Source organism: Phyllobates terribilis, unplaced genomic scaffold (assembly GCF_046119375.1).
Source record: "Phyllobates terribilis strain yellow unplaced genomic scaffold, ASM4611937v1 Scaffold_187__1_contigs__length_3656778, whole genome shotgun sequence".
Classification (NCBI taxonomy): domain Eukaryota; kingdom Metazoa; phylum Chordata; class Amphibia; order Anura; family Dendrobatidae; genus Phyllobates; species Phyllobates terribilis.
Window position 1 is genome coordinate 1,265,942 of NW_027362947.1, and position 23,814 is coordinate 1,289,755.

The 23,814-nt window shown below is 45.9% G+C and overlaps 1 long non-coding RNA gene across 1 annotated transcript in view; it reads right to left on the reverse strand.

Annotated features, from left to right (window-relative positions):
* LOC141212831 (uncharacterized) overlaps positions 1-8,784 on the reverse strand; it is a 73,119-nt gene extending 64,335 nt beyond the window's left edge. Inside the window, exon 1 of the long non-coding RNA XR_012282417.1 lies at positions 8,604-8,784. This is a non-coding gene — a long non-coding RNA (uncharacterized lncRNA). The remainder of the gene's footprint in view (positions 1-8,603) is intronic.
* Positions 8,785-23,814: the final 15,030 nt, after the last annotated feature.

Consider the following 23,814-nt stretch of genomic DNA (forward strand, 5'->3'; position numbering starts at 1 on the left):
TGCCTGCTGTACCTGGCTGGACACAATTATAGGGCGAAGCCCCACATAATTTTTTTTTAATTATTTCATGAATTTCCTGAAATAATTAAAAAAAAATTGACGTGGGGCTTCGCCCTATATTTGTGTCCAGCCAGGTACAGCAGGCAGGAACGGGCTGCCCCCAACCACCAGCTGCCTATTTGTACCTAGCCGGACACAACAATATAGGGAAGCCCTTTTTTTCTTAATTATTCCATGAATTTCATGAAATAATTAAAAAAAAAAAAACGTGGAGCTTCTCCCTATTTTTGTGTCCAGCCAGGTACAACTAGGCAGCTGGGGGATGGAATCTGCAGCGCAGGGAGGCCCAAGCTTTTTGCCCTCCCCCCCCCCGCTGAAAATTGCAGTCCGCGGCCGCCCCGGAAAATGGCGCGTTCATAGAAGCTGGATGCTGTACCTGGCTGGCATACAAAAATATGGCGAAGCCCACGTCAAAAGTTTTGGGAAAAATTTATTAAAAAATAAATAATAATTTAGGGACTGCATCTTTATTAAGTCCTCAAATGTCATTTAGTGTTAAAATAAAGGATTTATTTAAAAAAAAAATGGCGTGGGATCCCCCATAATTTTAGTCTCTAGCGGAGGTTAAGCAGACGGCTGGGGCAGATGTTTGAAGCCTGGGAAGGGGGTAAAACCCACGGAGCTTCCCAGGCTACTAATATCAGCCCCCAGCTGAATACCTAGCCTTTACTAGCTATTAAAATGGGGGACCCCCCAAAAAAAAATGACGTGGGGTCCCCTCTATTTTAATAGCTAGCAAAGGCTAGGCAGACAGCTGGGGGCTGATATTAATAGCTCAGGAAGGGTGCCATGAATATTGGCCCCCTCCCAGGCTAGAAACACCAGCCGTCAGCCGCCCCAGAAATGGCGCATCCATAGGATGCGCCAATTCTGGCACTTAGCCTCGCTCTTCCACGCTGCCCTGGTGCGGTGGCAGGGGGTAATAGTGGTGGGGTTCATGTCAGCGCCAGCTGCCATGAAGCCCAGGTTAGTAATGATGGCCGTCTATATGACACCCCCATTACTAACCTACAAAGTGTTAAAAAGAAAAAACACACTACACCCAGAAAAAATAATTTATTTGAAATAAAACACCATTTTATTTAATTCTTAGTTTACTAAAAAAAAAATAGTTACCTGTCCACGTTCCTGCGCTGATCTCCCATGCACAGCTGTCACATCTGGAGATGGTGACAGCTGTGCATGGCTGCTGTAAGCTCAGGCTGCCGGGAACACGTCCGCTCCCGGCAGCGGGAGCCACTGACTGAGGTCACCGGAGTGCATTCAGGCAGCGCAGCTCCGGAGACCTCCTTTACGGCAGTGCTGTACCGTGGGAATTTCTCACGATACAGCAGTGCCGTAAAGGAGCTAACCGGAGCAGCGCTGCCTGAACTCTGGTGAACCCTTACGGCCCCGTCATTCTAGCGGCGGCAGCGGTTCAGAGCGGTCACATTCTATGTGGCTGCTCTGAACTGGAGATCTTCGTGGGACACTCGTGGACTACTACGGAGGGGTAAGGATAAGGTTGTGGTTTATTATTTTATATTTTATTACAGGAGATCGATGGCTTCGGGGAATTAGGTGTCTTGGTGAGTATAGGTGTAGTTTTTTATTTTTTACTTTATTTTAGGTGGCGATCGGCGGGGACAGGTAATGTATGAACTAATTTCTTTTAGGTAACCACTGGCCACCAATGACATGTATCTAACATTTATTGGGGACACAGTAGGGCAATTTAAATAGGATCAGGCTGATGGGAACTACTGCTCCCATCGAGCTGATCCTGCTGGCACGAGTGGACGGGGGACAGACATAGGCCGATGGGAGTAGTAGTGTCACATCGGCCTATGTCTGCCCGCACACACACCCGCACACACACCCGCACACACACACACCCCGCACACACACCCGCACACACACCCGCACACACCCGCACACACACACACCCCGCACACACACCCGCACACACCCGCACACACACACACCCCGCACACACACACACCCCGCACACACACACACCCCGCACACACACACACACACACCCCGCACACACACCCGCACACACACACCCCGCGCACACACACACCCCGCGCACACACACACACACACACACACACCCCGCACACACTAATCATGACGGGTCTGGGAGGTGAGGCTGACCTGTGCGGCCGTGGGAAAGTTCATGTGAGTTCATGCAGTCAAGCATGAACTCACATGAACCCTCTGAGGGCACCGCGGCTACTTCAAATGAACAGCTGATCGGCATCACCTGATACCTCAGCTGTTCATTTGAAATAACCGGCGGGAAAGCGCAGCACAGAACGGGAAAGCCGGCGGTGAAGTCTTTTCACTGCCGGCTTCCCCGCCCGGGTCCTTCGCTCCTTGGTGCTGCGCTCCCCGCCCGGTCCTAATTTACGATCGGGATGGGAGGTGGCGAGGGGAGCGGAGGATCGGGGTGGGAGGCTGCGGGGAAGCAGTATGGGGCTGCGTGATTGTTTAAAAGCCGGCGGCTTTTTACCGCGCGCCGGCTTTTAAACAATCAGGAGAATTCTCCCACGCTGGGATGGCATTCTGATGACAAGCTGGATCGCAGCTGAGCGCTGCCACCCAGCTTGTCATCCTTCACAGACACTGCAGAGCGCAGGCATTATGGGAACTTCCGATTCCGGTATTCGATATTATAAAAGTATCGGAATTAAGTATCGGAATTCCGATACAGTGAATATCGGCCGATACCCGATATTTCAGTATCGGAATGCTCAACACTAATCACCAGTGTTTTGGGGGTCGGTCTCTGTGATGGGGGCACTTATATTGTATTGATCCTATAAAACACACTACCTGAAAGACTGATGACCAGATCACAGCAAAGCAGAATGCAGGAAACCCAGGAAAATGGCTAAATAGGTGTCACAGGGTGCAATAAGTAGCCATGGGCCCCAAGACAAAACTAGGGCCTCACTCAGAAATGAACACAATAGCCCATTTACCAAGGCTGGCTATAGGTAGTAAAGCAGATACTTGGAGGGATTTGTGCCAAATTTTCCACCTATTTATTAGAACGAAGAAAATAGTGTTACAGGGTCAGGATAGGGTTAAAAATCTTGTGAGTTTATTTGTAGTAAAAAATATATAAAAACATCACCATAGGTCGCGATCCTAACCAGAATAATGTTTAACCGCAAATGCGTTTCCGACTTGCATCTATAGTTATTGCAATAGGATAGGACAGATACACAATTCCAGTTAAAGGGAATCTGTCAGAAGGTTTTGCTACGTAATCCGAGATCAGCATGATGTAGGGGCAGAGAGCCTGATTCCAGCGATGCATCACTTACTAGACTGCTTGGTGCAGTTTTGATAGAATCCCTGCTTTCTCTGTTGTAAATGAAGCAGTGCTCAGAATGTTAAGCCCTGTGTAACCCCGCCCACGCTGGCAGATTCCTGTGTACAAACTGCAAATCAGTGGTGAGGGCGGGGTTACACAGATGAGCCTGACTGGCCTGTACCTGAGACCTAGTCAGGCAGTGATCATCTCCTGTTGATAAAACATGGATTGTATTGAAACTACAACACACAGCCTAATAAGTGACACATCCCTGGAATCAGGATATCTTGCTCTACATCATGCTGCTCTCAGATTAAGTAGCAAAAATCTGCTGACAGATTCCCTTTAATAAAGTACATGTCCTGTTTTGTATCTCCCAGAGCAATGTCATCAGTGTCGCTCACCACCAATGCAGATGTGAGTGGTGCCGGACAACCTCTTTATGTCAAATAATTCCCTGCAGAGCTGGCATCCATCTGAGGAGATGTACACAGATCTGCCTGACAGGTGGGTGGAGATGAATTGGTTGATATATCCCACTCTTAGTCCACTTGGCTAAAAAGATGATTTACATCCAGGGAAGAGGGACAGAGGGGCAGGAACACAAGAAAAGCAACGCCGTATTCAGAACAGGGGCATTTACACCAGGTAAAAAATTACATCGTTATGGAAAGTGACAGGTTCTCTTTAAAGGGATTTCAGAAGACTGAGAACCCCTACAACACCTGAAATGGATGACCCACATCTCTGGTTTACTCTAATATGACCGGCTATTAATGGAAAAAGTATGGAAATGGGACCAGTCGTGTGCAGGGTCCTCATATACAAAGGTTGAAAAAAAAAGATGATGGGGCTGGTATCTACTATAGACAAGTTGTGGGGCCGCACATCAACTAGTCCATAAACCTCCTGCAATCAGCAGCAAACCAAAGACAAGTGCGAAGCATCATGCTCCGTGTGCATTACCTAATTCCCTATTAGTTATTCATTTGTGGGGATCATTTGGGACATTAATTTGACTGCTGGTTCTATTAGCTCAATAGGTCCACAGGAATCCTTGATTAGTTTAGGAATGGGCATCCACTATGGTTACTGGACACATGAAGTCCCCCACAACCACCATACCCATACACAATAGATACAAGGTAGAAAGTCTTGCCCTGTTGAACACTACACCTGACTTGAGGCCACCACCTCTTGGTTGTCCAATGTTCTTGCTTCTCTAGGGCTCTTCTCAGATATTCATTATACCAGCTCCCCAGAATACCAAAGCTAGGGTGGATGACCGCGAGCCCTGGTGGATGTCATAACTGCGGCCACCCAGGGGCAATACTCCATAACAACAATCCCCTGAGGTGGTGTAGGATGTAAGGACCTATTCACACTACATTCAGCGCTGCATTCAGGTCTTTACACAAGGCTTACAACTGAATCCCTGAAATTCAGGATTGTGCTGTCTGAAATGAGACATCTGAAAGCAGAGCAAATGGAGCCTAAAGATTCATACTTTAGACTCGGTTTGCCTTTGTTCAAATCAATGGAAAAAATCCCCATCTCTACATGTCTGACAGCCATTCTATTCCAGCGTCAGCTGAATTCCAACCACAGTCCACCTCATTTTACTTAATGTGCTTCTGATTAGGTGATCACCTGAACCAAATCTTATGTAACGAGGGAAAGGATAAAAAACACTGCTGTGGGCTTCACAGTCCTCTTGCAATAGGGCAAGCTGGATGGCAAAACAAGTGCTAGGAATAGCACAAAAGTAATATGAATGAAAAACTAACTTTTAACCATGCCAAAGGAGTTGAAAAGAAGTCTTGAGTGAGGAAAAGAAGGGCTCAATTCTGGCTTCTCTAGCAGAGGGATACAGTGAGCGTCATGTTGCCTCCATCCATAAAATTTCAAAGACGGCAGTCCATTACAACAAGGTCAAGCAGCAGACATTGGGGACAACAAAGCTACAGACCGGCAGAGGGCGAAAGCGACTCTCCACTGACCGGGATGACCGTCATCTTATTCTAATGTCACTCAGCAACCGCAGGATGACATCAAGTGACCTACAGAAGGAATGGCAAATGGCAGCTGAGGTGAAGTGCACGGCAAGAACAGTTCATAACGGGCTCCTAGAGACCTCAAGTCATGTAAAGCTAGAAAAAAGCCTTTCATCAATGAGAAGCAAAGGAGAGCCAGCCTGAAGTTTGCCAAAGACCATAAGGATTGGACCATAGAGGACTGGAGTAAGGTAATCTTCTCTGATGAGTCTAATTTTCAGCTTTGCCCAACACCTGGTCATCTAATGGTTAGACGGAGACCTGGAGAGGCATACAAGTCACAGTGTCTTGCACCCACTGTGAAATTTGGTGGAGGATCGGTGATGATCTGGGGATGCTTCAGCAAGGCTGGAATTGGGCAGGTTAATCTTTGCGAAGGACGTATGAATCAAGCCGCATACAAGGTTATCCTTGAAAAAACACTTGCTTCCTTCTGCTCAGGCAATGTTCCCCAACTCTGAGGACTGGTTTTTCCAGCAGGACAATGCCCCATGCCACACAGCTAGGTCAATCAATGTGTGGATGAAGGAGCTCCACATCAAGACCCTGTCATGGCCAGCCCAATCTCCAGACCTGAACCCTATTGAAAACCTCTGGAATGTAATCAAGAGGTAGATGGATAGTCACAAGCCATCAAACAAAGATGAACTGCTTACATTTTTGTGCCAGGAGTGGCGTAAGGTCACCCAAAAGCAGCGTGAAAGACTGGTAGAAAGCAGCCAAGACGCATGAAAGCTGGGATTAAAAATCATGGTTATTCCACCAAATATTGATTTCTGAACTCTTCCTGAGTTAAAACATGAGTATTGTTGTTTCTAAATGAATAAGAGCTTGTTTTCTTTGCAGTATTTGAGGTCTGACAGCACTGGTTCTCTGGTTCTTTTTTATTATTTTGACGATTTCTCATTTGCTGCAAATAAATACAAAGTTTTTAGCTTTGATTTTTAGAGACAAGTTGTCAGTAGTTTATAGAATAAAACAACAATGTACATTTTACTCAAAAATAGACCTAGAAAGAGAAAAATCAGAGAAAATGAAAATGAGCTGTGTATATATAGATATATATAGATATATACACACACACATTACATACATACACACATATTATATACACACACACATATATATGTGGCGCCCCTGAGGGTTCGGTCGCCACAGAGGTACTGCATCTCACCCAGAGCTGTGGTATCTCACTCTCAGGTAAGGAAGGAGTACAGCTCAGGACCCTAACACCTGCATTCATTACACCACACTTCAGAGGGCGGGGCGAGATTGCTCCTACGGGAGAGCACAGTCCCTGGTCCAAGGCTGGGGTGGGGGGAACCTAGTAAAGGGGTGTGGGTGGAGGACGTAGTTAAGAGGAGCACATAGAAGGAAGATATAAAAAGAGAAACCATCTTAGAAAGACAGATTAGTCTGAGGAGGAAAGTGCCAGGAGCAGAGGCTCTGTAGGAGCTCTTTTCCAGAGGCGGGCCTAGCCAGTGAGGCCCAAGGCTGAGAGGAAGAAGAGAAGGAGAGGAGAGGGAGCAGGAAGGCTCCAGGAACCAGAAGAAAGGATCCCAGGGGTACAGGCAGTGCGAGAGGCCACCCGTACGCCCAAATATGGTGGAGGGGTCAGGCTGCATACAGGGAACTGGTCCCTCAACTAGTAGAAGATTGCACGTCTTAACTAGAAACCGGAGGCTGCAGTATTTCATGTCCAGTAGCCAACATTCCAAATCAGTCTCACCAGGAAGGTAGCTATATAGGACCCAGGGGACGGAACAGACGTCGCCCGCCAAGGCCCGCAGGTACTGGACTGGGACACTTGGTATGAGGTTCAGGGAGACAGCCAGAGAGAGGACACAGAAGGGGGTCCTGCTATGTACTCCGGAGTTACCTGGGGGTGGACTGAACCCCTCACTGAGTAAATGCTGCACGGCACGGGAAGTTACCTTGACGTCTGTAACTTGGACTGCAATAACCGTGAGTAAAGATCCAGAGGACTGCACCACCTTGTCTGTGTTTCTGGCAGCGCCATCACTCCCTGCACTACAACGCCCAGCGCAACCTACAACAACATCTACACTGCCCTGGAGCTAGCTCTTCCTGTGGAGAGCCACACCATCCCTGCTGCAGTAACATCAGCTTCAGAGGACGGCTCCACAGCGGCCGCTCCCTTTAGCCGCATTCCACAGGTGGCGTCACAAACTTTAACATCCTACTAATATTATAAATGCGAAAGTTTGTGAGTATGTATGTTTGTTACTCTTTCACGAAAAAACTACTGGACGGATTTGCATGAAACTTTACAGTAATATAGATTATACATCGGAATAACATATAGGCTACAATTTGTAATGATTTTATGTAATTTTGGTCGTAATATAACGATACATGTCAATTAAGTCGGAAAAAAATCTGGCCTCTGAGAGTTATCTTGGCGTACGCTGCCTAAACCGTTGGAGTTACACAAAGATGATGTACCGTAGAATTGTTTGTCTTGAATAGTTCTAAATAAAAGTCCGCGACAGCATATATCTACCTTTTATGTGGAAGCCACTATGACCAAAATTGTGAACCATAAATTTAATTAAATTAGATACTATTTTACAATGCACATTTTAGTATATTTATCAAACTTTTTAGTATATTTATCAAACTCTTATATACACACATACACAGGTGATATTTAAATGGCTGATTTACAGCAGTCAGAAGAGATTGATAATACAATAATTTGCCCATAGTGGATCATTGTATAGTGAGGTCACAGTTGCCGCCTGTGCACAGTCAGAATACAGGGGTGATCATATACCGTGGCCAGGTACAAGTGTGGCACAGGGGGTTCATACACGACCCCCAGGGACTGACATTTCCTAGAAACTTTGGCAGCTGTCAGTCATGAGCTCACCCTGATACATTACACTCTGGAAACAGCTGAAGGGAGAAGGATAATTTATGACATTTTCTCAGACTTAAAAAAAAAAAAAAATAGCCCAGAAAACAGCCCATATGTCAGGAACAGGTTACTAGGGAGCTACACGTCCCAGCACGGCCTGCCCGCGCCCACAACCCGGGGGGAGTGTGAGGCTTCCTCCTGCAGGTTGCCCGGGGGCACCGGGCCGTCATTGTCCTCACACAGGGGGTCCCCGCCGCCATTGTCCCTCCACATAACACCGTATAATAAAACATGCGCTCACCTGCGCCAGCTGCTGCAGCCGGGAAAGTTCCGAGCGCCTCACCTGGGCGGAGGGGAAGTGACTCACACACGGGGAGGGGCAGTAACCTGAGCGCGGCTCCATGGAGGATGCACACACTGCAGCCTGACAGCACCGGCAGCAGCGCTACACAAATGGCGTCCTCCCCTCCTGTGTGCAGCACAGCCCTGTGTGTGTGCAGCGCAGCATGTCACCCACAGCACCAGCAGGCTGCTCTCAGCTCCCACAGAGCACTGGGAATGGTTGCTATGGGTAACCGCGCCACAGCTGCTCCTCATAGACCAGTCATATACAACTGATATCGCCTGTACAGCGATCGTAATATAACTAATTAGATTGTTTTAGTATTTTGTTTGAACTTTACTAAGTATCTATTTTGTAATTAGCACTTATAAAAATGCCGCGAAAGCGTAAGTCTAACATTTCCCAAAGCTCTAATAAAGCCCGAGCTCTGAAAATAATTAGACGTGATGAGACGTCTCAACAAGCCGAGCAACGAAGGGGGATGAGAGATGCACGGAGGGGATGAGAGATGCACGGAGGGGATGAGAGATGCACGGGGGGTGGATGAGAGATGCACGGAGGGGGATGAGAGATGCACGGAGGGGGATGAGAGATGCACGGAGGGGGATGAGAGATGCACGGGGGTGAGCTGCACATGGGGGGGTGAGAGATGCACATGGGGGGGTTATGTTTACATAACTTTGTTGCCTTATGAAGGACGGGGGGGGCCCCCAAAAATTTCTTGCACAGGGGCCCACTACAGTCTGTGTCCGCCCCTGGGATAAAGTAAATGCAGCTGAACAGCAGCTGTCAGGACAGCTGCCCTGTCCTGCTGCAGGGCGTGATGGGGCCTCAGTGATGCGGCTCCTGGCACAGCACATTATGTGGGGCTCCTGGCATAGCTCCTGGCGGGGACCTGGTCTACACTATATGATAAGTATGCACTAAACTCCAAATCCCTCCATTACCCCGCCCCCATATGACCAAAGCCCCGCCCACCCCACCCCCTCCTTGCTGGGCCATGGAAAAATGATCTTGCTTCAAGCCGGTCCCTGGTGCAAAAAAGGTTGGGGACCACTGCCATAGAGAATCTATTATAGAGAATCTATGGGGTATTGTCAAGAGGAAGATGAGAGACCCCAGACACAACAATGCAGACGAGCTGAAGGCTGCTATCAAAGCCACCTGGGCTTCCATAACCCCTCAGCAGGGCCACAGGCTGATCACCTCCATGCCACATTGCCGCATTGATGCAGTAATTGATGCAAAAGGAGCCCCGACCAAGTATTGAGGGCATTTACTGAATATACATTTCAATAGGCCAATATTTCGGATTTTAAAATAATTTTTCAAGCTGTTATAAAGTATTCTAATTTACTGAGATAATGACTGTTGTGTTTCCATTGGCTGTAAGCCATAATCATCAACATTAACAGAAATAAACACGTGAAATAGATCCCTCTGTGTGTAATGACTCTATATAATATAGGAGTTTCACTTTTTGTATTGAAGAACTGAAATAAAGTAACTTTTTGATGATATTCTAGTTCTGTGAGATGCACCTGTACATAGAGCAGGTCACATATAACTCCAGCCCAAGTTACATCACCAGTGTTTTGGGGGTCGGTCTCTGTGATGGGGGCACTTATATTGTATTGATCCTATAAAACACACTACCTGAAAGACTGATGACCAGATCACAGCAAAGCAGAATGCAGGAAACCCAGGAAAATGGCTAAATAGGTGTCACAGGGTGCAATAAGTAGCCATGGGCCCCAAGACAAAACTAGGGCCTCACTCAGAAATGAACACAATAGCCCATTTACCAAGGCTGGCTATAGGTAGTAAAGCAGATACTTGGAGGGATTTGTGCCAAATTTTCCACCTATTTATTAGAACGAAGAAAATAGTGTTACAGGGTCAGGATAGGGTTAAAAATCTTGTGAGTTTATTTGTAGTAAAAAATATATAAAAACATCACCATAGGTCGCGATCCTAACCAGAATAATGTTTAACCGCAAATGCGTTTCCGACTTGCATCTATAGTTATTGCAATAGGATAGGACAGATACACAATTCCAGTTAAAGGGAATCTGTCAGAAGGTTTTGCTACGTAATCCGAGATCAGCATGATGTAGGGGCAGAGAGCCTGATTCCAGCGATGCATCACTTACTAGACTGCTTGGTGCAGTTTTGATAGAATCCCTGCTTTCTCTGTTGTAAATGAAGCAGTGCTCAGAATGTTAAGCCCTGTGTAACCCCGCCCACGCTGGCAGATTCCTGTGTACAAACTGCAAATCAGTGGTGAGGGCGGGGTTACACAGATGAGCCTGACTGGCCTGTACCTGAGACCTAGTCAGGCAGTGATCATCTCCTGTTGATAAAACATGGATTGTATTGAAACTACAACACACAGCCTAATAAGTGACACATCCCTGGAATCAGGATATCTTGCTCTACATCATGCTGCTCTCAGATTAAGTAGCAAAAATCTGCTGACAGATTCCCTTTAATAAAGTACATGTCCTGTTTTGTATCTCCCAGAGCAATGTCATCAGTGTCGCTCACCACCAATGCAGATGTGAGTGGTGCCGGACAACCTCTTTATGTCAAATAATTCCCTGCAGAGCTGGCATCCATCTGAGGAGATATACACAGATCTGCCTGACAGGTGGGTGGAGATGAATTGGTTGATATATCCCACTCTTAGTCCACTTGGCTAAAAAGATGATTTACATCCAGGGAAGAGGGACAGAGGGGCAGGAACACAAGAAAAGCAACGCCGTATTCAGAACAGGGGCATTTACACCAGGTAAAAAATTACATCGTTATGGAAAGTGACAGGTTCTCTTTAAAGGGATTTCAGAAGACTGAGAACACCTACAACACCTGAAATGGACGACCCCCATCTCTGGTTTACTCTATTATGACCGGCTATTAATGGAAAAAGTATGGAAATGGGACCAGTCGTGTGCAGGGTCCTCACATACAAAGGTTGAAAAAAAGATGATGGGGCTGGTATCTACTATAGACAAGTTGTGGGGCCGCACATCAACTAGTCCATAAACCTCCTGCAATCCGCAGCAAACCAAAGACAAGTGCGAAGCATCATGCTCCGTGTGCATTACCTAATTCCCTATTAGTTATTCATTTGTGGGGATCATTTGGGACATTAATTTGACTGCTGGTTCTATTAGCTCAATAGGTCCACAGGAATCCTTGATTAGTTTAGGAATGGGCATCCACTATGGTTACTGGACACATGAAGTCCCCCACAACCACGATACCCATACACAATAGATACAAGTTAGAAAGTCTTGCCCTGTTGAACACTACACCTGACTTCAGGCCACCACATCTTGGTTGTCCAATGTTCTTGCTTCTCTAGGGCTCTTCTCAGATATTCATTATACCAGCTCCCCAGAATACCAAAGCTAGGGTGGGTGACCGCGAGCCCTGGTGGTGGTCATAACTGCGGCCACCCAGGGGCAATACTCCATAACAACAATCCCCTGAGGTGGTGTAGGATGTAAGGACCTATTCACACTACATTCAGCGCTGCATTCAGGTCTTTACACAAGGCTTACAACTGAATCCCTGAAATTCAGGATTGTGCTGTCTGAAATGAGACATCTGAAAGCAGAGCAAATGGAGCCTAAAGATTCATACTTTAGACTCGGTTTGCCTTTGTTCAAATCAATGGAAAAAATCCCCATCTCTACATGTCTGACAGCCATTCCATTCCAGCGTCAGCTGAATTCCAACCACAGTCCACCTCATTTTACTTAATGTGCTTCTGATTAGGTGATCACCTGAACCAAATCTTATGTAACGAGGGAAAGGATAAAAAACACTGCTGTGGGCTTCACAGTCCTCTTGCAATAGGGCAAGCTGGATGGCAAAACAAGTGCTAGGAATAGCACAAAAGTAATATGAATGAAAAACTAACTTTTAACCATGCCAAAGGAGTTGAAAAGAAGTCTTGAGTGAGGAAAAGAAGGGCTCAATTCTGGCTTCTCTAGCAGAGGGATACAGTGAGAGTCATGTTGCCTCCATCCTTAAAATTTCAAAGACGGCAGTCCATTACAACAAGGTCAAGCAGCAGACATTGGGGACAACAAAGCTACAGACCGGCAGAGGGCGAAAGCGACTCTCCACTGACCGGGATGACCGTCATCTTATTCTAATGTCACTCAGCAACCGCAGGATGACATCAAGTGACCTACAGAAGGAATGGCAAATGGCAGCTGAGGTGAAGTGCACGGCAAGAACAGTTCATAACGGGCTCCTAGAGACCTCAAGTCATGTAAAGCTAGAAAAAAGCCTTTCATCAATGAGAAGCAAAGGAGAACCAGCCTGAAGTTTGCCAAAGACCATAAGGATTGGACCATAGAGGACTGGAGTAAGGTATTCTTCTCTGATGAGTCTAATTTTCAGCTTTGCCCAACACCTGGTCATCTAATGGTTAGACGGAGACCTGGAGAGGCATACAAGTCACAGTGTCTTGCACCCACTGTGAAATTTGGTGGAGGATCGGTGATGATCTGGGGATGCTTCAGCAAGGCTGGAATTGGGCAGGTTAATCTTTGCGAAGGACGTATGAATCAAGCCGCATACAAGGTTATCCTTGAAAAAACACTTGCTTCCTTCTGCTCAGGCAATGTTCCCCAACTCTGAGGACTGTTTTTTCCAGCAGGACAATGCCCCATGCCACACAGCTAGGTCAATCAATGTGTGGATGAAGGAGCTCCACATCAAGACCCTGTCATGGCCAGCCCAATCTCCAGACCTGAACCCTATTGAAAACCTCTGGAATGTAATCAAGAGGTAGATGGATAGTCACAAGCCATCAAACAAAGATGAACTGCTTACATTTTTGTGCCAGGAGTGGCGTAAGGTCACCCAAAAGCAGCGTGAAAGACTGGTAGAAAGCAGCCAAGACGCATGAAAGCTGAGATTAAAAATCATGGTTATTCCACCAAATATTGATTTCTGAACTCTTCCTGAGTTAAAACATGAGTATTGTTGTTTCTAAATGAATAAGAGCTTGTTTTCTTTGCAGTATTTGAGGTCTGACAGCACTGGTTCTCTGGTTCTTTTTTATTATTTTGACGATTTCTCATTTGCTGCAAATAAATACAAAGTTTTTAGCTTTGATTTTTAGAGACAAGTTGTCAGTAGTTTATAGAATAAAACAACAATGTACATTTTACTCAAAAATAGACCTAGAAAGAGAAAAATCAGAGAAAATGAAAATGAGCTGTGTATATATAGATATATATAGATATATACACACACACATTACATACATACACACATATTATATACACACACACATATATATGTGGCGCCCCTGAGGGTTCGGTCGCCACAGAGGTACTGCATCTCACCCAGAGCTGTGGTATCTCACTCTCAGGTAAGGAAGGAGTACAGCTCAGGACCCTAACACCTGCATTCATTACACCACACTTCAGAGGGCGGGGCGAGATTGCTCCTACGGGAGAGCACAGTCCCTGGTCCAAGGCTGGGGTGGGGGGAACCTAGTAAAGGGGTGTGGGTGGAGGACGTAGTTAAGAGGAGCACATAGAAGGAAGATATAAAAAGAGAAACCATCTTAGAAAGACAGATTAGTCTGAGGAGGAAAGTGCCAGGAGCAGAGGCTCTGTAGGAGCTCTTTTCCAGAGGCGGGCCTAGCCAGTGAGGCCCAAGGCTGAGAGGAAGAAGAGAAGGAGAGGAGAGGGAGCAGGAAGGCTCCAGGAACCAGAAGAAAGGATCCCAGGGGTACAGGCAGTGCGAGAGGCCACCCGTACGCCCAAATATGGTGGAGGGGTCAGGCTGCATACAGGGAACTGGTCCCTCAACTAGTAGAAGATTGCACGTCTTAACTAGAAACCGGAGGCTGCAGTATTTCATGTCCAGTAGCCAACATTCCAAATCAGTCTCACCAGGAAGGTAGCTATATAGGACCCAGGGGACGGAACAGACGTCGCCCGCCAAGGCCCGCAGGTACTGGACTGGGACACTTGGTATGAGGTTCAGGGAGACAGCCAGAGAGAGGACACAGAAGGGGGTCCTGCTATGTACTCCGGAGTTACCTGGGGGTGGACTGAACCCCTCACTGAGTAAATGCTGCACGGCACGGGAAGTTACCTTGACGTCTGTAACTTGGACTGCAATAACCGTGAGTAAAGATCCAGAGGACTGCACCACCTTGTCTGTGTTTCTGGCAGCGCCATCACTCCCTGCACTACAACGTCCAGCGCAACCTACAACAACATCTACACTGCCCTGGAGCTATCTCTTCCTGTGGAGAGCCACACCATCCCTGCTGCAGTAACATCAGCTTCAGAAGACGGCTCCTCAGCGGCCGCTCCCTTTAGCCGCATTCCACAGGTGGCGTCACAAACTTTAACATCCTACTAATATTATAAATGCGAAAGTTTGTGAGTATGTATGTTTGTTACTCTTTCACGAAAAAACTACTGGACGGATTTGCATGAAACTTTACAGTAATATAGATTATACATCGGAATAACATATAGGCTACAATTTGTAATGATTTTATGTAATTTTGGTCGTAATATAACGATACATGTCAATTAAGTCGGAAAAAAATCTGGCCTCTGAGAGTTATCTTGGCGTACGCTGCCTAAACCGTTGGAGTTACACAAAGATGATGTACCGTAGAATTGTTTGTCTTGAATAGTTCTAAATAAAAGTCTGCGACAGCATATATCTACCTTTTATGTGGAAGCCACTATGACCAAAATTGTGAACCATAAATTTAATTAAATTAGATACTATTTTACAATGCACATTTTAGTATATTTATCAAACTTTTTAGTATATTTATCAAACTCTTATATACACACATACACAGGTGATATTTAAATGGCTGATTTACAGCAGTCAGAAGAGATTGATAATACAATAATTTGCCCATAGTGGATCATTGTATAGTGAGGTCACAGTTGCCGCCTGTGCACAGTCAGAATACAGGGGTGATCATATACCGTGGCCAGGTACAAGTGTGGCACAGGGGGTTCACACACGACCCCCAGGGACTGACATTTCCTAGAAACTTTGGCAGCTGTCAGTCATGAGCTCACCCTGATACATTACACTCTGGAAACAGCTGAAGGGAGAAGGATAATTTATGACATTTTCTCAGACTTAAAAAAAAAAAAAAAATAGCCCAGAAAACAGCCCATATGTCAGGAACAGGTTACTAGGGAGCTACACGTCCCAGCACGGCCTGCCCGCGCCCACAACCCGGGGGGAGTGTGAGGCTTCCTCCTGCAGGTTGCCCGGGGGCACCGGGCCGTCATTGTCCTTACACAGGGGGTCCCCGCCGCCATTGTCCCTCCACATAACACCGTATAATAAAACATGCGCTCACCTGCGCCAGCTGCTGCAGCCGGGAAAGTTCCGAGCGCCTCACCTGGGCGGAGGGGAAGTGACTCACACACGGGGAGGGGCAGTAACCTGAGCGCGGCTCCATGGAGGATGCACACACTGCAGCCTGACAGCACCGGCAGCAGCGCTACACAAATGGCGTCCTCCCCTCCTGTGTGCAGCACAGCCCTGTGTGTGTGCAGCGCAGCATGTCACCCACAGCACCAGCAGGCTGCTCTCAGCTCCCACAGAGCACTGGGAATGGTTGCTATGGGTAACCGCGCCACAGCTGCTCCTCATAGACCAGTCATATACAACTGATATCGTCTGTACAGCGATCGTAATATAACTAATTAGATTGTTTTAGTATTTTGTTTGAACTTTACTAAGTATCTATTTTGTAATTAGCACTTATAAAAATGCCGCGAAAGCGTAAGTCTAACATTTCCCAAAGCTCTAATAAAGCCCGAGCTCTGAAAATAATTAGACGTGATGAGACGTCTCAACAAGCCGAGCAACGAAGGCTTGAGCAGGCGGTGCGTTGTGCGGCACATAGAGCTGCAGAGACTCCAGAACAATCCCAAGCCCGACGTGAACAGCATGCGGAGTTTTTGGCATCTCAACGGGCTGCTGAAACTCAAGAACAGTCCCAAGCCCGACGTGAACAGCATGCGGAGTATCTGGCGTCTCAACGGGCTGCTGAAACTCCAGAACAGTCCCAAGCCCGACGTGAACAGCATGCGGAGTATCTGGCGTCTCAACGGGCTGCTGAAACTCCAGAACAGTCCCAAGCCCGACGTGAACAGCATGCGGAGTATCTGGCGTCTCAACGGGCTGCTGAAACTCCAGAACAGTCCCAAGCTCAACGTGAACAGCATGAGGAGTATCTGGCGTCTCAACGGGCTGCTGAAACTCCAGAACAGTCCCAAGCCCGACGTGAACAGCATGCGGAGTATCTGGCGTCTCAACGGGCTGCTGAAACTCCAGAACAGTCCCAAGCCCGACGTGAACAGCATGCGGAGTATCTGGCGTCTCAACGGGCTGCTGAAACTCCAGAACAGTCCCAAGCTCAACGTGAACAGCATGAGGAGTATCTGGCGTCTCAACGGGCTGCAGAAACTCCAGAACAGTCCCAAGCCCGACGTGAACAGCATGCGGAGTATCTGGCGTCTCAACGGGCTGCTGAAACTCCAGAACAGTCCCAAGCTCAACGTGAACAGCATGAGGAGTATCTGGCGTCTCAACGGGCTGCTGAAACTCCAGAACAGTCCCAAGCCCGACGTGAACAGCATGCGGAGTATCTGGCGTCTCAACGGGCTGCTGAAACTCCAGAACAGTCCCAAGCTCGACGTCAGCAGCAAGCGACTTACATGGCGTCCCAAAGAGCCACTGAAACTTATGAAATGGCCGAATCTCGCAGACGCACTGTTGCTAAAAGGGCAGCACAGCGACGTCAAACATTTACAAGAAATACATGGATATTGTTTAATAAAGCTGCATTTGAGTATGACAAGACTCTTGATTATGAAACTCACAAGCTTATAAAAATAGAAGCAATGACCATAGATTGCAAATATTGCGGAGCTCTTAAGTGGAAAGAGGAAGCAGCAGGTATGTGTTGTTTGGGCGGGAAAGTAGCTCTTCCTTATATAGACGAGCCAGTTCAACCTTTAAAAGAGCTTTTATCTAATGAAACTGATGAATCTCGCCTTTTTCTAAATAATATAAGAAAATACAACATGTGCTTTCATATTACGTCTTTTGGAGCAGATCAAATTGTCTCAATGCCAGGGTTTTGCCCGACCTTTACAACACAAGGACAAGTATACCACCGTATTGGTTCTTTAATTCCTACGTCCATTTCGCAACCACAATTTTTACAAGTTTATTTCATAGGTGACGAAGAAGAACAAATCAACAGGCATACTGAGTGCGTGCAAAGCGTAGATAGAAACATAGTTAAAAAATTACAACGAGTACTTCACGACCACAACATTTTGGTGCATGAATTTAAAACGGCTAGAGACAGAATGATCAATGACGATCATTTCAAAGTAGTGATTCACCTAGACCGTGTACCACGTGGTCAACATGAGAGACGATTCAATGCCCCTACTACAAATGAAATAGCTGCTGTAATAGTTAGTAGCGAACAAACTATGTCTCGGGACATTGTTGTGCAGCCGTGCGATGGCATGCTCACTAGGGTTCCCGATACACATAGATTCTATGACGCTCTCAAGTACCCAATATTTTTTTGGAAAGGACAAGAGGGGTTTAGCATTGATATTCCTCAGATAAATCCAATTACCAAACAAGCAATACCAAGCAAAGAGGTGTCCTGCAAAGATTTTTATGCCTTTCACTTGATGGTCCGTCGCAGCAATTTTAATTTGATGCTTAAGTGTAGGCTCCTACTTCATCAGTTTCTGGTCGACATGTATGTAAAGATGGAAAGTGAGCGCTTAAGGTTCATTTCTTTAAATAAAAAAAAACTGCGCGCAGAAAATTATATTCACTTGCAAGATGCAATAAGAAATGATGCGGATTTGGATCCAAATAACTTAGGTCAGATGGTGATTCTCCCGTCATCATTTGTAAATAGCCCGAGATACCTACACGAATACACACAAGATGCGTTCACATACGTACGTAATTATGGGAGGCCTGATTTATTTATTACAATGACTTGCAACCCCGCTTTGCCAGAAATCACCAAAGAGCTTATGGCTGGTCAAAATTCAACGGACAGACATGACTTAACAGCCCGAGTATTTAGAATAAAAGTACAGAAGTTGGTAGCTCTAATTACAAAAGGTAACATATTTGGTGATATGCAATGCTTCATGTACTCGATCGAGTGGCAAAAGCGAGGTTTGCCTCATGTGCACTTACTGCTGTGGTTAAAGGAAAAATTGCATCCGAACCAAATTGACGAAATCATATGTGCTGAGATACCAAACCCAGAAACCGATCAAAAGCTCTATGATACAGTGACAAAGAATATGATTCACGGGCCATATGGTACATTCAATTCTTCATCGCCATGCATGAAGGAAGGAAAATGTACAAAAAAATATCCGAGGAAGCTTTTAAAAGATACTCAAACCAATGACAAAGGTTATCCTTTGTACAGGCGCAGAGCACCAGAGAATGGTGGACGCACGACGATTATAAAAAGCCGTAGAGGAACACAGGAAATATTGGTGGACAATAGCTGGGTGGTCCCATATTCTCCACTCTTATCAAAATTTTTTAATTCTCATTTAAATGCAGAGTTCTGTAATACGGTACAGACGATAAAATATATTTGTAAATATATTAATAAGGGTAGCGACCAGGCTATTTTTAACATCCGCCAGCAAGGGAATGTTAACATTGACCCAAGAGATGAGGTGCAGACCTTTAGAACCGGCCGATATGTTAGTAGTAACGAAGCAGCGTGGCGGATCTTAGGTCTGCCTCTGCACGAGAGACACCCAACCGTTACTCATCTCGCGATTCATTTACCCAATAGCGAGAGGGTTTACTTTACGGAAAATAATTTTAGAGAGAGATTAGAAGCACCACCTAAAACTACACTAACTGCATTTTTCCTGTTGTGCCAAAGTGATACGTTTGCAAAAACATTACTTTACATTGACGTGCCTCGCTACTATACTTGGAATGTGGCACGGAAGCAATGGAAACGTCGTTTACAAGGAACACCTGTCGATGGCTGGCCAGGTGTGAAGGCAGGAGATGCTCTAGGTCGCATTTACACGGTGCACGTTAGCAATTTTGAATGTTATTGCTTGCGTATGCTGCTGAATGTAATAAGGGGTCCAACCAACTTCTCGGATTTAAAAACATTTGAAGGTCAAGAATTTGCAACTTTTCGGCAGGTGTGTGAGAAGATGGGGTTGTTGGAATATGATAACCACTGGGATACCACCTTAGAAGAGGCCGTGCTATGTCGCTCCCCGGCGCAAATAAGAGAGCTGTTTGCCATATTGATATGCACTTGCGGTTTATCCAATCCTCTACAACTCTGGCACAAGTATAAAACTGCGTTATCAGAGGATATCATGCACAGATTTGAAAGAATGGATCACGTTAACGATGATCTCTGTTTCAATGAGGCGTTGGGGCTTATTGAGGACAAAATATTAATAATTTCTGGAAAGAAATTGTCCGATTTTGGTCTACCCTCACCGCGGCGTAGAGGAGAGCTGTCGAACGAGTTGATAAAAGAGCTAAGCTATGATACCAACCAGTTAGACGCTCACATTTGCGAAACTGAGCCACGTTTGCTACCTGATCAAAGAGAGATTTATCACAAAATAGTAGGACGAGTTGAGAATGGTGAAGGCGGACTTTTTTTCCTTGATGCCCCGGGTGGTACAGGAAAAACTTTCTTGCTTAATTTACTTTTAGCAAAAATTCGTAGCAGTCATAACGTTGCATTAGCTGTGGCTTCCTCTGGAATTGCTGCAACATTGCTAAGCGGTGGACGGACGGCACATTCAGTCTTTAAATTACCTCTTAATCTGGTGAACGAAGAAACCCCATCGTGTAATATCAGCAAGAGCAGCGTCCGTGGCCTCCTGTTGCAACAGTGCAAACTAATCGTGTGGGACGAGTGCACAATGTCACACAAACGTGCCATCGAAGCTCTTGATCGTTGTCTACAAGACTTACACAGTAAACAAACAATAATGGGTGGTGTGGTTGTTTTATTGGCTGGGGACTTTAGGCAAACTTTGCCTGTCATCGAGCGAGGCACTGCAGCAGACGAAATTAACGCATGTCTGAAATCCTCATATTTATGGACCAAAGTTGAAAAGCTGCACCTCACCACCAACATGCGTGTCCAGTTATTCAGTGATCTAGAGTTGGGCGCGTACGCTGAGAAACTGCTCGAGATCGGTGAAGGTCGAATCGAAACTGACGAAGAAGGTATGGTTCTATTCACTAACTAATTTTGTCATTTTGTGGATTCGGAAGACGCACTTATTGCTCAAGTTTTTCCAAATTTGCAACAAAACATCCACGATGAAAATTGGCTATGTGAAAGAACTATACTAGCACCAAGAAATGAAACAGTTGCGAAAATCAATAAAATTATCTTGGACCAAGTAACCAGCGATGCAACAACCTACAACTTCATCGACACAGTCATGTCATCTGAAGACTGTACGAGCTACCCAGTGGAGTTTCTTAACTCTTTGGAGCTATCCGGGGTCCCATCTCATAAGCTCGAATTAAAGGTCGGTATACCCGTTTTGTTAATGCGCAACTTGGACGCCCCGAGATTATGTAATGGCACAAGATTGCGAGATACTGAACTAGGCGGGCACATTGTAAAGGCCACAATTTTAACTGGAGAAGCTAAGGGTGAAAATATTCTTATACCACGCATCCCAATAATACCCAATAACTTACCCTTTAATTTTAAACGTTTGCAGTTCCCACTTAAAGTTGCATTTTCAATGACCATCAATAAATCGCAAGGGCAAACTTTGAAGGTAGCAGGGATACATTTAGGCACGCCCTGTTTTTCCCACGGTCAGCTATACGTAGCTTGCTCACGTGTTTCTAAATCGCAAAATCTACATATTTTCGCTGAACGAAAGAAATCAAATAACATAGTTTACAGGAGTATATTGCAGTAAAAACACATAGATAAATTACCTGCAGATGTCCATTATTCCAATTACATACTAATTCTTTACTAACACGAACAATATTAAACGCAAGTAACTTCAGTCCGTCCTGTTTATTAATCAGTGTTTAGTAATCCGCTTGTGATGAAATTTGATATGGATAATTTCAAGCCTGGGGAAGGACATAGGGCTACTTTATATAAACACACCATACAGGCGAAGATTATATAAAACTGTAAACCTGATTGACTGACACACCTAGCGGTCAACGCACAGCCGAAACCACTGAACTTAGCATCTTGAAATTTGCAGATAGGTTCTATTATAGCTTAAATGAGCACTAAGAAAGGAATTTTGATAATTCCACCCTCAAGAGTTTCCCTCTTAATATTATAGGGGTTCAAAGATTGTATGGAATCCGTCAGTTTTGGAGTCAGACATCTGAAATTTTGGATGTACGAGTAACTAAATAAGATTATTTTTTTTTACTATTAAGATTATTTTTTTTACTATTAAAATGATCTGTCACGACTAATGTGGCAGACCAAATTCCACGGGAGCGAAGCCGCGGGTAAAAGCAAGTAAATTATAATGCACAATCTATAGTAATTCATAACGTATAATGCACATCCCATAGTCATCCATGTACTATAATGCACCCCCATAGTCATCCATAAAATATAATGCACCCCATAGTCATCCATAAAACCTAATGCACCCTATAGTCATCCATAAATTATAATGCACAGCCCATAATCATCCATGTACTATAATGCAGCCCCATAGTCATCCATAAAGTATAATGCATCTCCATAGTCATCCATGTAGTAGTGTGGCGCCCCTGAGGGTTCGGTCGCCACAGGGGTACTGCACCTCACCCAGAGGTGTCGTGTCTCCCTTCTCTCAGGTAAGGAGGGAGTGCTGCACGGAACCCCAACACCTACACCCAACACCACACTACCCCAGGCCAGCAGGAGGGGCAAGAAACAATGTAGTTTTCTGCTGAGCCCTGACCCTGGCTGGGGTGGGGGGAACCAAAAGATAGGGGGAACCAGAAGTGGGTGTGGGTGGAGGAAGTAGTTTATGGGAGCACTCATACAGTAGATATATAAAAAGGTAGACATCTTAACAAGAGCAGGGAGTTGAGGAGTGTGGTTCAGAGGAACAGTCTGGGAGCAGAGTCTCTGTAGGAGCTCTGCTCCACTACAAGGCCCAGGACTGAGGCCCAGGAGGGGAGCAGGGAGTAAGCTCTGTTCTGTAGAATGGATCCTAGGGGAGTATGGCGAGTGCAAGCGGCACCCGTACACCCCCGCCAAGTGTCAGGAGGATCTAGGCCGCAAGAAGGGGACCGGCCCCTGGCCCAGTCGTGCAGCTTCAGGCCTCGGCTGGAAAAACCGGAGGCTTCTGACTTCTATAGCCAGGAGCCAAACCCCCACTTCAATCCAAGTAAGGCCAAGCAGGTCTGTGCAAATCCGACGGACAGGGGAGACCTCGCAGCCACCCGAACAGGATTCACAGTGGGAAGCGCAGGGCAGGATGGAGTAAGACCCAGCGTGAAGTCGGTCTAGAGAGGTACATAAGAAAGTGGGGTTCTGCCAGGTACACCCGAACTGCCTGAGGAAGGATGGAACCCCTGACCGGTGAACGTGGCGCGACGCGGGAGGCTTGCACCAGTACAGTGCACCTGTGGACTGTCTAAGAACTGTGAGTAAATATTGGATGACTGCACTGAGCAGCCTCCAAAACCAAATTTTATTTTACTCCTAAATCTCTAGCTATTTAATGTCATAATCTGATCTTTTTTTCTAATATACTTTAATTTAAAATTCCCTATCCTTCCCTCACTACTCTAACTGATTTATTTATTTATATTACTTTCTCTTTGATGATCAAATGAATCGTCATCAGGGGGCAGAGGCTACAGTCATTGCCACAGCCTTTGCCCACTCCCTGAAATGAAGCGTCATTAGTGGCCTCCGTTTCGGGGGCTGGGCTAGTCCCTGCTTTACCGAGCATGTGTTGGTTGTCAGTTCTGATATATGCTCAGTAGATTCCTGTCACTGTGCACTGTTCTTCTTCTCACCCATTAGTATGGGTGAAATCTGCAGCAAAAACTCTGAAAGAATTGACATGCTGCAGATTTACATCTA